At 40.3% G+C, this 16192-nt stretch overlaps 1 long non-coding RNA gene across 1 annotated transcript in view; it reads right to left on the bottom strand.

The window, feature by feature from the left end:
* Positions 1–3896: 3896 nt before the first annotated feature.
* Positions 3897–16192, bottom strand: part of LOC116661745 — a 224774-nt gene continuing 212478 nt past the window's right edge. Inside the window, exons 5-9 of the long non-coding RNA XR_004317667.1 lie at positions 11757–13887; positions 11383–11457; positions 6939–7079; positions 5657–5874; positions 3897–5524 (exon numbers count right to left, since the gene is read on the bottom strand). This is a non-coding gene — a long non-coding RNA (uncharacterized LOC116661745). The remainder of the gene's footprint in view (positions 5525–5656; positions 5875–6938; positions 7080–11382; positions 11458–11756; positions 13888–16192) is intronic.

Below are 16192 nucleotides of genomic sequence, written 5' to 3'. Positions count from 1 at the left end.
ACACAAAGGCTGGTGTATACATCATACATGACCACACGTCTGTATGCACCACACTGGACCACACATAGCACATGATGGACTTGTAAAGAGCTCCCCTGCGAGGTTTCCCCTGCCTCTGATCTCAGCGTTAACCTTTCCTGGCCATGCTCCCAGGTTTGCTACGAAATTTCTTTGCAATGGAACACGCCTTTCGCTTCACAAACTTTCCCCATTTCTTCTTTCAATACTTTAGGGGAAGAGCAGGGAGCTCTGGGAAGTGGTGGGAATATGGACTCGAGATACCCCTGAATCTAAATCCACACTTCATGGTTATTGGTTATTTAAGTTTAGTACATTCAAATGCAAATGTTTGGATCTCAGAATGATTTACACTCACGGCTGTGGCAGACTTGCGGTCAGTACCCACCACTGGGTCCTCTTATTCAAACCCATCCTTCCAATAATTCGATATGACTGTATCACAAATGCCCCTTTCTATATGTTGATATCGGCTTTTTCAGTATAATTATCTTCCTTCTTTATTTCTCGAAATCTTATGATTTTTAAACATTTGTCTGAAAAGTGGTCCACAGTCTCTTTACCTTATGATAGTTTGATAAAGCGATCCTGGAGATCAAAACCACATTTGAATTCTGAGATAAACGCAACTCTGTCATATACATGGCTAGGTGTAGTCTGCAAATTATTTGTTTATTAATTTTTGCATCAAGAGATAAGGTCCTACGTATAGCACAGGGAATTACATTCAGTAACTTTTAATAGCCTATGTGAAAAAGAATATGACAAGGCATATATAATAGTATGTAATAACTGAATCACTATGCTGTACACCAAGAATTAACACAATATTGTAAACCAACTATACTTACAACAAAAAAGTGAAATAAAATTGGGAGATGAACTCCACTGCCCAGGCTGCTGTCAGGATGAAACGATTCCAAGCAGGCCAGTATCAGCAACCCCCCCTAACACATCAAAACCCCATGTGGGATCTTTCCTTTTGAGCAGCACAGGCTAACCGGCTTTGGTCACCTGGAAATAGGTTGAAGTCACTAAGTCCCTTGGCTTGGAACCTCCGCGGCCACAGGGGTGGGGGTCACGTAACACCTACGAGAATGGAAGGGAACAGCCTGCTGCTGAGACGCTCCCCAGGCCCAGCCGCAGACGCTGCAGTCAGGTCTGAGGTCCGGCCGGAGCGAGCAGCTCCAACAGCCACTCTGGCCCTGCGGTGCGGGTGGCGCTGGTACCGCGCTCGTCCATCACCCTCCCTAGCACCCAGACTCGGAGTCCTCCTGGGGGAATTTTTCTCTGCCTCATACTTCGTGTCTCAGCCTCCTGTGGAATCCGTCCATGCCCCAGTGAAGCTGGGCTTTTAACCCTCCGACCCAAATCCACACAGTTTTGGATCCAGATGAAACTTCCATGTTAACTCAGCTGGCGCTCCCTTCTTGTGCTGAACTGCCCTCCCCCGTCGATGGCATCAGGCGTATTAGCAGTCCCGACTGGCTTGTCCTTAGCTAAGGCTCTGAGCCGCTTGCCCTGTCTTCCTGAGTGGAAACCACGCTTCTGTGGCCGAATAGCTTGGGCTGTCGGCAAACCCATCATTGTCCTCGGTCTTTTGGGTTTTCTGTTGGATATGGTTCTCGTGCAGGGATATCAATTTGCACATGAGAAGCACCTGTAGACATTTTAAAAATACAACACAGATCAGCCCCCCGTACCGCCAAGCTGGAAGCTTTCTCCATCTAGCAGGGGTTACACCATCATTTGCTTGGGAATTGACCCACATATTGCTAATCATGGTAATTGCCTTTTCTCACTGCTTGCCACGTGGCATTTCTACTTCATGTTGTCTTTGTACTCTCATTATCCACATCTAATCCCTGCATTATAGATTATCACCCGTTTCTGTTGAGGACACTCCCACTTGCTAATCTTTGAATGCAAATATCTTTGATTCTTCTTAATCTATTTCATTCCTGAGTTACCTGTTCCTTCCTGAATTTTAAAGAGTGAATTATGGACACATGTATTTAAGATTCTCTTATTATATGTATCTGACTCATCCCTAACCAAATCACATCTGGATAGAGAGATTTTCTCTTTTAAACATTTGCTTTTTCTTATATATAGTAGTGCATACACATGGTGGAAAATGTAGAAAACATATAAATTAAGAAATTATTATAGCCATACATTTTCTAAACACCAAGGATAATGCTATGTGTCCTTTTTTGCATTTAAACTATTTTTCTTAATTTTTATCATAAAATTTTCCCTAGGGGCAAGTTGCTTAACCCTGGAATTGTACTAGTCTTTTGTCAAGTACAGAATAACCTTCCAGAAATGACCCAAATATCAAAATAGTATGTGAGGCACGGAAGGCCACAGGGCTCTCAGCTTATTCTCTGAGTCCTACAAAGAATGCTGTTAATCCACTGATGTCACGCACTTGATGCCTGTGAGTCACTCACCCACTCAGCTGGCTCGGACTGAGACCTACTTTATACCAGCTGCCGATCCAAGTGCTGGGGAGACCCCAGAGGGAGCCGGGATCACGGCATCACTGTCCTTCTTCATTTGCTCCGAGAATCCTACTCAAGAAACCCACATGGAACTTGGGGTGTGGAGGCAGGTGAATTTTGGTGAAATTCATTTCATTATGTTCCTTTAGACATATTTACATAGCATGAAAATTGTCGCTACCTTTATAAGTTTTCTTTTCCCTTCCTATGTATTTTTGAGGATGGGTATATTATTGGTGCAGCAAGAATAATTGATAGATCTATGGTATGTTAGGATTTTATATGAAAAATTAAGAAGGAAACAGGCACATTATACAAAGTGAAGAGGCAGTGAGGAAAACGCAAACCACGCTCGAACTTGGCTACCATTCAGCATTCCTGCTTTTCAAACAAGGGAAACATAATTCAAAACATATTCCCTAAATATTTCAGCCCAGAGTAGAAATACATGGAGGCAAAGTTCAGCTCACTGAAACCTACAACAATGTGCTTACTTAAGCGAAGGCATAAACAGACCACAGATACAATAATGCATCGTTTAATTTAAACTAGTTCATGTGAGCAAGGTTCATTTCACATGAATTGCTCAGTACCAATTTAGGAAATATATCCTTCTCCTTGATTGGTAAAAATAGCTCACTGAAAATCAGATTCAACAAAATTTACTGTTAAATAATTAACGTATTTCCTTCAGGAAATGCTTTTGAGTAATCTGATTTAAGTATTTCCTCTATCTGATCTATTTCTTTTCACAGAGAAAAATAGTGTTATTTGCACATGAGCTACTTTTACTTCTCTGGAAAAAATCTGACTGTGAGGTCAGGGTAAGAGATCTCTACTGCACAGTAGGGAAAAAAAAGATTCATTTCACAGCAAAGATCAGAATCTTGGTTTTTTTGAGGTGCGTGTTGAGCTGGGGTACTAGGGAAATGCCTTTGTTTAGAGACAGACCCCAGTAATCCATACTGAAGCTTAAAGATGAAGCCTTTGTGAAGAAATGTGGAAGGGCACACTGACACCCAAAGGTGTTCACTTGGCAAAAACAGAAGAAAGAAAAATAATTTAATTGCCCTATAAAAAGAATGGACAGAAACTTGGTAATAAGGGAGGGAGAAGGAATGTAGGGAAGGGAGGAGAAACAATGAAAGAGAACTTGAATGCGGTGGGCAGAAATAGCAAGTTTCTGGAGCCTACAATGTAGGATGATAAGAAAAAAAGTAAAGTTTAAAAAGTAACAAAGTTTAAAATAGTTTAAAAATTTAAAATGATGTTAAAAATATAAATTTTTATAGTGGCATGGAAGATTTTAAAATTACGGAGTTTTTTTCATTTCAAATTCAAGTTGTTTGAGTTTCTCCTCCCTGCCTCCAAACAACAGTAAGGCCTGCTTGTGTAAGTGGCTTTGGGGGACACCGCAGAGAGGGGTGAGCTCTGCAGTTAGGTTGGCCAGGAGCAGAATGCTGGTATGGAAGGCAAGACAGAAGAGAGATCAACAGTTTCATGAGAACAGAAACTCAAACCCAGAAATTATCTGAAAAAGGTTAGTGTGGTAGGCAGAAAAATGATTCTCCTCCCAAGATGTCTATGTCCTAATCCCCGGAACATATGAGAGGTCAGGTTCCCTGGCAAAGGGGGCCTATGGTTGCAGATGCGGTTAAAGTTGCTAACCAGTCGACTCTAAGTGAGACGAGCTGGATTATAGAGGTGGGCCCAGTGTAATCACCAGGGTCGTTAAAGGAGGATCAGGGAGACAGAAGAAGGGAGAGAGGAGAGGAGATGTGACCACAGGATCAGAGTGAGAAACACAAAACCATGCTGACCTTGAGAGAGAGAAAAATAATCACAGGCCAAGAAACTCAGGTGCCTCTGTGAGCCAGAAAAGTCAAAGATACAGGTTCCTCTGAGGACTTCAGAAACAGCCCTGCCAATAATTTGACTTCAGCAGGCTTCTGTGTTCTAGAACACTACAAGGTTAAATTTGTGTTGTTTAGTGGATACTTTTCCTTTTTTCTTCCTACAACCATGAGGTTTGGGGATACTTGTTACAACAGCAACATAAAGCGAATACTGTAAGCCCCTTGAAATGTTCCAAAATTACAGATAACACTGGACTGTCCACTTTGATATGGGATTGGGCTTATTTGAAAATCAAAAGGACAGTGTGACCTTTGCTAACATCTGCTTTTCTCATTTTTAGGAAGAGAACAGTAAGTCAAAACCTCTGTAGTTATTCTTTTAGACAAGTGTCTCTTAAAACATTATGTAACCCTGTGCCTTAGGACCCCAAGAGAGTCTCTGTTCTTAGAAAAACATGGATTCAGGGAGATAGGGTCTTACATGTGTGTCCCACAGTGGTCTCTTATTGGCAATGAGAGCTTGGGCAAATCATTTACCCTCTTTAAGCCACAGGATCTTCATTTGCAAAAGGAAGATAAGAATAAGGATTGTTTGGGTGATTAAATTGTACACACACACACACACACACACTTATATGTAGAACATTTAATACAGTGACTAGCACATACTTGGCACTCAACAAATTCCTGTTATGCATTTTTAAATGTGTGTGTAAAAGGAGGAGAAAGTTGTGGGAAGTTGTGGGAAAAACTTAGTTCAGGGCCCTAAAAAGGGCCACCCCTCAAAGGGCTCTGATCAGTCAGTCCCTAATGATGGGCTCATAAGCAGAAACTATAGCACTTGGGGATTTAAGTTAAACATAAAAAGGAAGGTATCTAAGCATAATTATTAAACAGCAGGTACGTTTACACTGTTGGCTGGATCATCTTATCTGGAGAGCTTTAATAAGCAGAGAGTCTCCCCTGTTCTAGAGATGGGCACGCAGGAAAATGACGTGAATGGGTGGGCCGTTCTCACCCCAAGATCACATGACTTAGTACTCACGGAAGTAACACCTCTTGTATGTTATTCCAGATGGACTGTCCTCCCATGATTATTGTCAGCTGCGTCATCAGTTCAAGGAGACAGCCACCTGGGTCACACTGGAATATTAGAAAGAAAATCTCATTTCAATTTTAGGTAGCTCTAAAATGAAATAAAGTCATTATTATATGCCTAAAAAGTCTAAGGAACAGAGAGTAAAGACACTCTTCATTGGGCAACTAAGAGAAAACCTGAAACAGGTTAGACTGTCAGAACACAAAGCTGTATTCAGACGTCTTCATTTCTGTATTTTCACAGCCAATACACCAGATCTCCAGGATAAGTCACAAATCTGCCCTTAAAGAATGTGATGTAGAAACACGAGGAGTAGTAGTTGACAAACTGGAACAAGAACAACTTCATGGCTAGATTGTTCTCATAGTCAGTCTGGTCCTTGGGAGCTCTGCAGCTAGAATAAAGAAAAGTTAATTCTGTAAAACTGTGAACGGCTTTGAGACGCTCATCAAAGCCAAGGACACATGAGTTAACACAGTAAATATGTATATATATACACAATTCACACTGTTTTCATTTAAGCTGTTTTGAATTCTTTAACATAGCTACTATGTTAATTCCAAGTCTACACACTGTTGTAAGAGTTTCTCCCACTATGAACACAATATCCCACAAGGCAAAAAAAAAAAAAAAAAAAAAAGAGTCAGCCGTTCCTTAAAATTTATAATCACAACACTATCCAAAGGGCAAGAACTGTCCTCTGTCAGGTGTAAGTTGACAGAAAGCTACTTTTAAACATCCTGCTAAATGATATTCTCTTGTCTCCCTGAACGGCAGTAAGTTAGGAGTATTGAAGAAAACAAACAAAACACGGGGCATCTTGCTACAAGCATTTGGGGAACATAAAACTGGTCATCCTCCTAGTTCAGAATTTGAATTGGTCTTAGTGTTTTCAGAAGATGACCACTGAGCAGACCACTGGGAGAACCACCCAGCCACATGCATCGGGTCGGAAGCACTTAACTTGGGCCGCTAAGCCCTGGCTGGTATACAAGCCAGAGAGAAGAAACATTTATTAAAGAAGCCACAGCTGATGAGAATGGAGCTACACTAACAGGAACAGCATGGGGGGAGGACACATAAAACTGTGATTACTTGTCCTCTCCGTAGCGCACAAGCAAATCTGCCACTGGATCCATGACCCTCTTCCATTTATTTGCAATACAGAGACTATTTACTTTCAACAATAAGGTTCATGATCTAATGTAATTGAAATTATTATTAAGCACTGACCTGTTTACACAGAGCTTGGACATTCTAATGCTTCCTTTTTCCCTTTTAGTAATGCAAAGCTGGAGCTAATTCACTTCTCACATAGGCGAGAGAAAATACGTTTACACTTGAAGTTTTCTAAAGACTCTAATGTACTGGAATTGAAGTGCCTACAAGATACAGTCTCTGTTTGGACCTGGTTCTAAAACTGGTGTAGAAATGACCTCAGCTGCAGGAGGAGTTTACCAGAGTCAGTCATCATGATTGCCACTTTCTCTTATATGGCGTTCAGGGTCACGATGATGATAACGCTGATGAGAGAAGCAGTGATGGGCGTGGCCCACCTGCAGTCAGGTACTTCTGGATTGGGTCTCTTCCATTCAGGTTCTTGGAAAGTTTTGCAGGAAATACAATGAACACTGAAAGTCTGCGTACAATGATCCCAATAACTGAAGCAACGGTCAACAGGACCTGACAAACCAAAACCCCGCAGCATGAGACTCACTAATGATCGTATTTTTAAACAGAAAACTTACCCCCAACCCACGCTTAAACAGACAACATGCATGGCCTGTAAAACTCACATAAACGCGAGAAGTGATGTAAATCGCACATAAATGCCACAAGAGTCGTGAATATCAGGCATGTTAAACTTTAGTGGAGGAGGAATGAAGGATGTCAAAAAGAATGAGTGCATCCACTAATGTAACATGCTGACAGCAGGAGCAGCTGTGTGCAGGTCATAGGGAATATATGGGAACTCCACTTTCTGTGAAGTTTTCTGTAAACCTAAAACTGCACTAAAGAAGGAAGCCTGCTAAGTATGTCTTTAAATGGCTGAAAATGGAGTAACTGGTGGCATGTTCTTTTGGAGACAAGTCTGTGATAGCAGAACCAATGAAAATACCCCTTCTACATCTATAGAATTACTTAGGTTATGATCTAGTTGTAACCCATGAAAGGGATACGCTTCCTTTCAAGGGAGAACCTATCACTGATTGAGGGGTCAGCAGGTGCTAGCTGTCGTCTTCATTCTGAATAGGACCAGGGAAGCTGTGGACGTGCCATGAGGGAAATTCTGGAAGTGACAGCAGGTCTCTGCTGATGTAAGCTTCACATGATTTTCGTACACCTTGAGATCTTAAAATCGCAGGTATTCATACTCCCTGCATTTGCACAAGATTCATGTCCTTGATCCATTGTAGTTCTGACTGTGTGGACCCAAGGGCAACGGTGGTGTCTGAAGCATAATTTTCACGTGGCTGATAGGGTTTCAGCTCCTCACTAGGCAGGTATTTTTCTGGCCACTGAAGAATGCACATTAAAGATCCCATTTTTAAACTGTTTTCCTTCCATCTACCTTCTTGGTCATAGTCCAGAAGCATGTACTCAGTGTCCATGGCCGCTCCTGATGGCTGCCCCAGAGAGAAAGCTACAAAGGATGTGAATTTCAAGACTAAGTGAACCACATCATGTTATTTACAGTAACAGCAGGTGGCTGGCTTGCACCTGCAGGGGAGAGCAGAGGGAGTGTTTACAAGCCCCTCCACGAGCCACACTCCTGCATCTGGATCCCAGCTCCGATGCTAGCTGTCGGGCCTTGTGCAAATTTCTTAACCTCTAGGGGCTTCCATCTCCTCACCCATATAATGGGAGTATAATAATAGCAATTTATAGGACCATTGTGATGAGTCAATGATTTACTAATTGTGAAAACTTTTGGGACATTAACCACAGGCATGTGAAAAACTCTACCTAAGTTTTAGCTATGAATATGGTGACCAAGTTCTTAAAAAGTTGTTTTTCTTAGTTTTTAAGCCATCAGTTTGTAGAGAATGCATTTTATTTCCTCCTCTATTCTCTTTCATCATCCTTTTCTTCACAGTTAAGGCTTCATGCTTGTGAAAGGAATAACTTTTTGGTGTGTGTGTAATTAAATGTGAAAATTAGTTGAGGCTGAGAAAATTATATTCTAGAAAGTATATTAAGCCTTCCTTTCTTGTACAGCACATATAGGCCATTTAAATATTATGCGTTTTAAATAAGTCTGCATAATAATTTTTTAATTATGTATTAAGAAAACATTATAGTTAAGATTCTTTAAATGCTTACTATTGCTTCAGTACATATCTATTTTTCTAAATCCTCACAACCCTGTGGGGAACGTAATATTATATCTCTTTTACAGATTAGGAAGTAGAGCCACGTGGAGATGATGCAATTTGCCCCAAATGAAGCAACTATTAAGTGAAAGAACTGAAATACTCAAAGAGCCCAAAGACACACTAACTGTATAGCACTGCCTCCTACATGGTCTGTGAAATCAATTCTAATTCATTTCAGAACTTTTACAAACTTGACACATTTCTATTTTTCTTCCAAGCACTTACTGCGTTCAATATTTCTTAAGAAACAGGAAAGCTTTCCATTCTCCTTCTTCAAGTTTCTTCTTATTTATCATGTTTTCTGATCATAACTTTAATATTTGCTCATTAAAGAAAATATGAATGTAGTCAGTAGTGGACAGAACTGCTGTCCTGGATCTGTCAAAAGTCTTAGAAGAGGACCCAGAATTTGCTTTAGGGTAAATAACCTCCCTTCTGTTTTTAGTCCTTTGATTTAAGCTCGATTGACCCACTCTTTCCGAAGCACCAGAGGTAGATCTCAGTTGGTTTAAGACAAATAATACCCCTCATTCTATTGGCTTCGCACATGATTTGAGAATTGGCAAGTAACCCAGGAAGAGCCACTATTATGTGAGAAGATACATGCTGTTGCCTATGTGAATGATAAGCTTCCTCTATCAAGAGAGGAAGCTGCCAAAAGAGACCTCCCTTTGTTTGGATGGATGTGTGATCTGAGATGCTGAGTGCCTAGAAGCAGACTGCTGAGACATCCTTGGGCACAGAATGAAGACAGGACAAAAGCAGCCCTTGATATCATCTGGGCTACAGTATCTCTCCTTGACTGAAGCCAGACCTCAGACCTGAGGATTTCATTTACAGGAACCAATAAATCCCATGCATCCCCATTTTTTGGTTGTTGTTTAAACACATTGGAGATTGATTTTGTCACCTACAATCAAAAGACTCCAACTCTGAGAATGAATAAAAAATAAAATAAGAAAAATGCTTCTACCTATAGACATAATTCCATCAGAACGGTGCACTGTTTGTATATTACAAATCATTTTATATATTAATTTTATTCTCAAGCCTATCATAAGCATAACACTTTGACATGTCATAAAATATTTTCATGGACACACTTTTTCATGGCTGCATAATATTCTACTATGTGAAGGTTTGGAAGAATATTTTGGCTGAGATTTTATATATATATACATACAAAAGTATGTCTGTGAGTTGCATCCATACTGACTTTTCCCTGCCATTTTGAAATACTTCCTGATTAAAAGTGTTTCAAAACTGAATTATTGGATTAAAGCATATGAATATTTTTAGCTCTTGATATGAACTGCCAGACTGCTTTCTAAGAAGGCTTGAGGAGTACACCAGAAATTAACACAGCATTGTTAATCAACCATACTTCACAAAAAATATCCAGTAACCTAGACATGGGATTGGTGATTACTGGCGCTTCATCCTCATAAAGAGATGTGTGTCCCTTGAGAGGTGGAAAACTATTTCATTCTGATGTGCACTGAATGAATTACCATTGGAGTGTGACATCTATTTTTTCCTTTGTGAATGTGTGTTCATCTCTGCCTCCTATGCTCCTTAGATTTTTTGATGTTACCTTTGAAGTGATCTGAACTCTGTATGTATTGAAGGAATTAGCCCCTTGTCAGATTTGTAAACAAATAACATCCTCTGTTGTTTTGTTTAAAATAAGGATGCTTCTGATGCATGGAAATCTTTATATATCTTCCTCTGAAACTTACTGTTCATCTAGAGGTTGTATAATCATCCATATTTATTTGTAGTTTTTTTCTAATTGTGTTAGTTTTTAAATGTTTCTGGAATGTAACAGAATATATAGTTCACTGTATGATTTCAATGTGTTCTTTTCCTCCCAATTAGCTAACAAGTGTTCCATTTACTGAATATCCTGTATCTCCCTAATTTGTAATGTCTTCCATCTCTTATATTAAATTATTATTGATATCAGAGCCCATATCTGGACTTCCTGTCCTATTTTCTAATCTGGCTATTCTTGAGCTAGTAAAACTCTCATTATCTTAATAATTATTATACTTCTAATATGATTTTATTCACAATAAATCCCAAATCAATTTTATAGCTTCTGATATTTTGGAGATATGATATTTTAATCTAGAATCATGTGATTAAAGCATCTTTTATATCTTTCCGTAGTTTGTTTTTTTTTTTTGATAGTTCCTACTATCCTTTAGTTAGGCTATTCTTAGACATTTTACCTTGGTTGTTAATCTTGGAAAATTTTAGAATTTTTAATGCCTCCATCTGGTCTCTTAATCAGACCCTGGAGAATCCTAAACCACTTATCTGACTTTAACAAATGAGGTGAAAAGAACTGGGGGAAGCACTGTGAGCAAAAGAGACTGTGGAACCTCCAGAGTGGCGGCCTGCTTTGGCTCAGATGTTCTCTGGAAAAAGTGTTCTCTATGAGACTACATATTTCCAAGCTTGATTTTCAGTTTTCTCAGCACTTCACATTAGATTTTAAAAAGTCTGTGGCAGGTTCTTACCCAGAAAAAAGCACTTGCACAAAGAGTTATATGTATACACTTTCCCCAGGTGGTAAATGGAACACGCTCTTCTTCCTAATTAAAAAAACAAGTTTAGTCAATCAAGGGATTACACCAATGAAATGATTTTTCTCCTAACTGGCCACTAAATCGTAAACATAATTTTAAAAAATAATAATAATTTTCAGACGTAGCCTCCTTATTTGTAACTGCATGGGTTTTTTTTTTTTTCCCCTTTTTTTTTCTTTTCTGTTATCGATGTAAAACACACAACAAAATACATACAGTGTTCATTTTAATACAATATTTTCAAAATGCACATGTGAAAAGTAAACTCTTTCCCTGCCATGGTCTGAATTTAGGGGTCTGGGTACCTGATGAGGCCAAGCTTTAAACCTCTATTCCTTAGCTTGCCTTTGATTTCAGAAGTGACGGTAGTGACAGCTTAGACTCCATGCAGGACAGGAAGTTTCAAAGGTGTCTGCAGATAACTGGTCTCCACTGTGTGTTTCTTGGTTGAGCTTTACGTGTTAATTAGCTACAACTATGAAGTTTTAGAGTTTCCATTTTAGAGTTTATATTTAGATTTCTTTTTTAGAGATGAAATCAGTAAGACTCAAGATTTACCTGGATTATAAAAGCAGATAGAGTATAATAAAAGCTGTAACTTAGTACATGGCCCTCCCTCTGTGCCAGGACGTTTTCCAAGTAGATTTTGTACATTAATTAGACCTGTCCTTACCGCAGTCATGAGGAAGCAACTCTCCTATTCTTATTTTATAGGAAACTATGGCACAGAGAAGTTAAGTTGTCCAAGATCACTCAGGAAGCAAGCTTCTGTGTTCAAATATGTATTTAGGCCACTTCATTCCCAAGGTCTCACTACCACAACGCTGGCCTCTCTAAACAATGGAGCATGCATTCGCAATTAAAGTAAACAATTCAAATAAATAACAAAAAAAAAAATTAAACAATTTTTTAAATAACGAAGTACGATAAAGTGAAATGAGTCTTCATCTTCAATTTTTCAACTAGCATGTTCCAGTGAAAATTTAAACTTATTAATTGGCAATTTTAAATTTACAATTTTCAGTTTAAATGTCCAAAAATCTTTTCTTCAGTATTTTTTTGTATTCTGCCTATATGATACATTTTTGTTTTTCAGAACTCAAAAACATTACGCACATCTAATTTTGTCTAAGTTTCAGCTTTCATCTCTGGATGTACAGTCTTTCACCAACATATTCTTTGACACCATCTTCAGTTGTAAACAATGGGAACTATTCATAATGGGGATTATTAGAAGCTTATTACATTGTAAAAGACAAATGTCCCTTTCTATTTTTAGCTGAACCTCATTTTTTTCCATTTATAAAAAGAGGAGTTTGACCTGCTCCCTCCAGACATTTTCAGTGCCAACATTCTGTAGATCTGTGATTCAATTTATTAAATCTTTAGTTGGAGACATTTTCAGATGTTCCTAGTAAAAGCATTTTCTTTCCAAGTGTTATTCATGCTCACAACCTACTGTCCTGCTGCTGCTGACTGCAAGTACCATCAGCTCTAAATTATCTCAGCTGATGGAAAGAAGCAATAATACAGATGTCTCAAAAATCATCTTTACATAGATCTGGAATGTTCATACAAAGATATATAGTTTTATATTTTTAATTTTGCAGCATGAGTGGCAGCAATAAATTTTCATTTCCAATTATATACAATGCCTAGCTCAAACACTGCTCAAACAGTGATGGCTCCTCAACAAAAGTTTCCCTGCTTCTTCTGCCCTTTCTCTGACTTCAGGGTGAGAGCCACGTTGCTTTGTGCACATCCCAAACGGAAGGGAGAGCAGTGACCTGGACTTAGTTCAAGACAAAGGCGCACCTAGTCTACGATGAAAAGGAGCCGCAATAATTACGGCACATGTGAAAAAATGGGAGTCAACTATAAAAATCAATGTGTCTTACCTTCTACATCTATGTAATTGCGGCTAATTTATATTTTGCATTTATTTATTGGTGTTATGAATGGATACAAATCAATGCCCCTTTTCTTATACACTTATAGCAGTCCTTTTTTTTCCCCCCTTTTTACTGTTAGTATGAAGGAAGGACCACAGTTCTCTTCTGTGTCCACCATTCCGGGCAGTGCTCCTTCAGCTTGGCTGCACATTAGAATAACCAGAGGAGCTTTAAAAACTTCCCTATGCCAGAATGCACCCCAGGCCACTAAGTACCATCAGAGCTTGCAGTGATGGAATCCTGGCACCAACATTTTTTGAGGTCCCCTGGTGATTCCAACATGCAGCCAAGGCTGACAAGCCCAGAAGTAAACAGACTAAAGTGCATCTAAACAGCGACCGCTTTTCCTGGGTAATCTCATCTATCTCCACGTGGGGACACCGCGCCTCCTATTCTGGCCGCACTTGTTCTTCCTGCTCAACCGTGTCCCGTTTGTACTCAAGTTCTGCCTGGCGCCGCTTCCAGATCTCCAGAAGTAAGGTGGCTAAGAGAGTGAGAACAGCAGAACGTGGATCTTCAGTGATGACTGATGCTTCAGAAATCTGTACTTAATATTTATTACCATTAACATTTTGGTAAACGGTTAATAAAATCACATTTTATTTATAGGCGATACTAATGAGAAACATGAGTTAATGCCTTTTTTTAAAGAAAAAAGAAAATGTAGATAATTTATTGAACTTTGGAAAACAGACTAACTAGCTCTCTAGCTCAGGGGAAAGGTATTAACGTGATGGTCAGGGGCAGGTGACTGTGTCTGATGCTAAAGTACCTGCTACCAGCACATTATGCCCACTAAAAACACAAATATCAGGGGGATGGGTGGGTATAGCTCAGTGGTAGAGCACGTGCTTTACATGTACAAGGTCCTGGGTTCAAGCCCCAATACCTCCATTTAAAAAGAAAATTAGAAAGAATCACAAGTAACTGTCATAATTTAAAATCAGTGCACGATCCACCCTCCAAGCCTTCTCCTCACATCCCTCTGTCTCTTCTGTCAGAAGGACCTGACGGTGGGGAAGGGGATGAGAATGCTTTAGTAGCCCCTGCACTTCTATTTTCCACCACCCCAGTCACACAAAATTAAAATAATATTCTTAAATATGGAAAACTGCCATTTTCCTCAATCTTCGATAAAGTACTTTTTAGAAATTGTCATTCTGTTTTAAGACTCGTAACTTCAAGTTGTAGACAAACACAACATGAAATGTTAATTGAAAATGTGGCTTCAGGGTAAATCCCCTAAGCCCTTCTTCCAACCAGAATGTTACCCCAAGGCCCCAACTCTAGAGAAATTCCAGAATAACCACTGTTCCCTCCACCATTATACATGAGTCTCTACCATGCTCTGAGAATAAAGAGAAAAAAGACACAGTCCCTGCTTCCGGGAGCTCCTAGGTGCACAGGACTCATCGTGAAATGATGGCTGAGGAGGTGTGTTAAGAGGGCTTGGATAACAGTCAGCAGAGGGTGCTCGGGGCAGAGAGCAGGAACTTTAGCCTAGGCTCTCCCAGAGGAGGGAACCACTGTGGTGAGATCTCAGACGCCCTAGAAGTGATCAGGTGAAGGTATAATGTTAAGGCCATTTCTCCCTGGGGAGCTGCACATGCAAAAGAGGGAGGCCAAAGAGAGCCAGGTCCCTTCCAGGAACTGCAAAGTCTAGGAGTGAGCACAGGATGTGGGAGGCAGGTGAGGCAGCCAGGTGGAGAGATCACACAGGACTCTGTGTGCCTCCAAGTTAGAGGAGACATGCAAAGTGATCTAGAAAGAGACAAGATAGAGGCAGGGAGACCTATTGGCAGTTTCATGTGAAGTCCTTCTGAGGCCCCGCCAGGAGGAGAGAGAAGAAAACATTTCAGCCGGTGGAAGGATTGGCCACAGGTGTGATGGAAGGGCAGGAAGAGGCCAAAGATGCAGGCCAGCTTTCTGGCTTTGGCAGTGTCCTAAATTATAGTACCGTTCCCTGAAATAAGAAGGGCAGGAAGAGGGGCAAGTCGTGAGAGGAGACAACTGATTCAGTTCTGGCTGGGTGCCTGTAGGCTTCAGGAGAGATATCCAGTAGGCAAATAAAAGTCTAGAAATCGGGAGAAAGTTCTTGGCTGAGCCAAGTAGTTTTCCTGTTTCAAGAGGCTAATGGGTGTGAGTGGACAAGCTCACGAGAAGAGGTGTAGAGGGGTAGACCTCACCGTCCTGCACATGGGAAGCATCTGGGAGCGTTTAAAAAATTGTGTGCCCCAGCCTGGAGTGGGGACTTTGTACTGTTTATTATTTTTTAAATACTTTCCTTTTGGGGGGATTGTTAGCTTTATTTATTTTAATGGAGGTGCTGGGAGTTGAACCCAGGACCTCTTGCATGCCAAGCAGTTGCTCTACCACTGAGCTGTACCCTCCCCACTTTTTTTTTGTTTTTAGACATTAGCTCTACTGAGCAGTCAGTGTTGAGAATCAACCTGTAGAGAGCAGAGAGTCTTGGGGTAGAGATCAAGGAGAAGCTGCCCGGAGCCCTGCAGACCCCAGCAGGGGCAGCCGGAGACGCAGGGAGCCTCGGACGGGCTGTGAGGAAAGTGAACTCAACACTCCCCAATGGCGAAGATGACGAACATGTTTCAAGCACCCACTTCCCAGCAGTGTTTGTTCTGACTTTACTAGATTTTCAGTAATACTGAGTGAGAATAGAAATAATCTGGACACAGGATCAATTCAAATGCTGGTTCTGACCATTCTTAGTTTGCCTGATTACTGATAAAAAGGTTACCCGTGTGCCACGTGTAAAATGGGGGACCTAGAAC

The sequence above is a fragment of the Camelus ferus genome, chromosome 36 (assembly GCF_009834535.1).
Source record: "Camelus ferus isolate YT-003-E chromosome 36, BCGSAC_Cfer_1.0, whole genome shotgun sequence".
In the NCBI taxonomy this organism is placed as follows: domain Eukaryota; kingdom Metazoa; phylum Chordata; class Mammalia; order Artiodactyla; family Camelidae; genus Camelus; species Camelus ferus.
The sequence above is the reverse complement of the archived record's forward strand: the minus strand, read 5'-3'. Positions and strand labels throughout refer to the sequence as shown.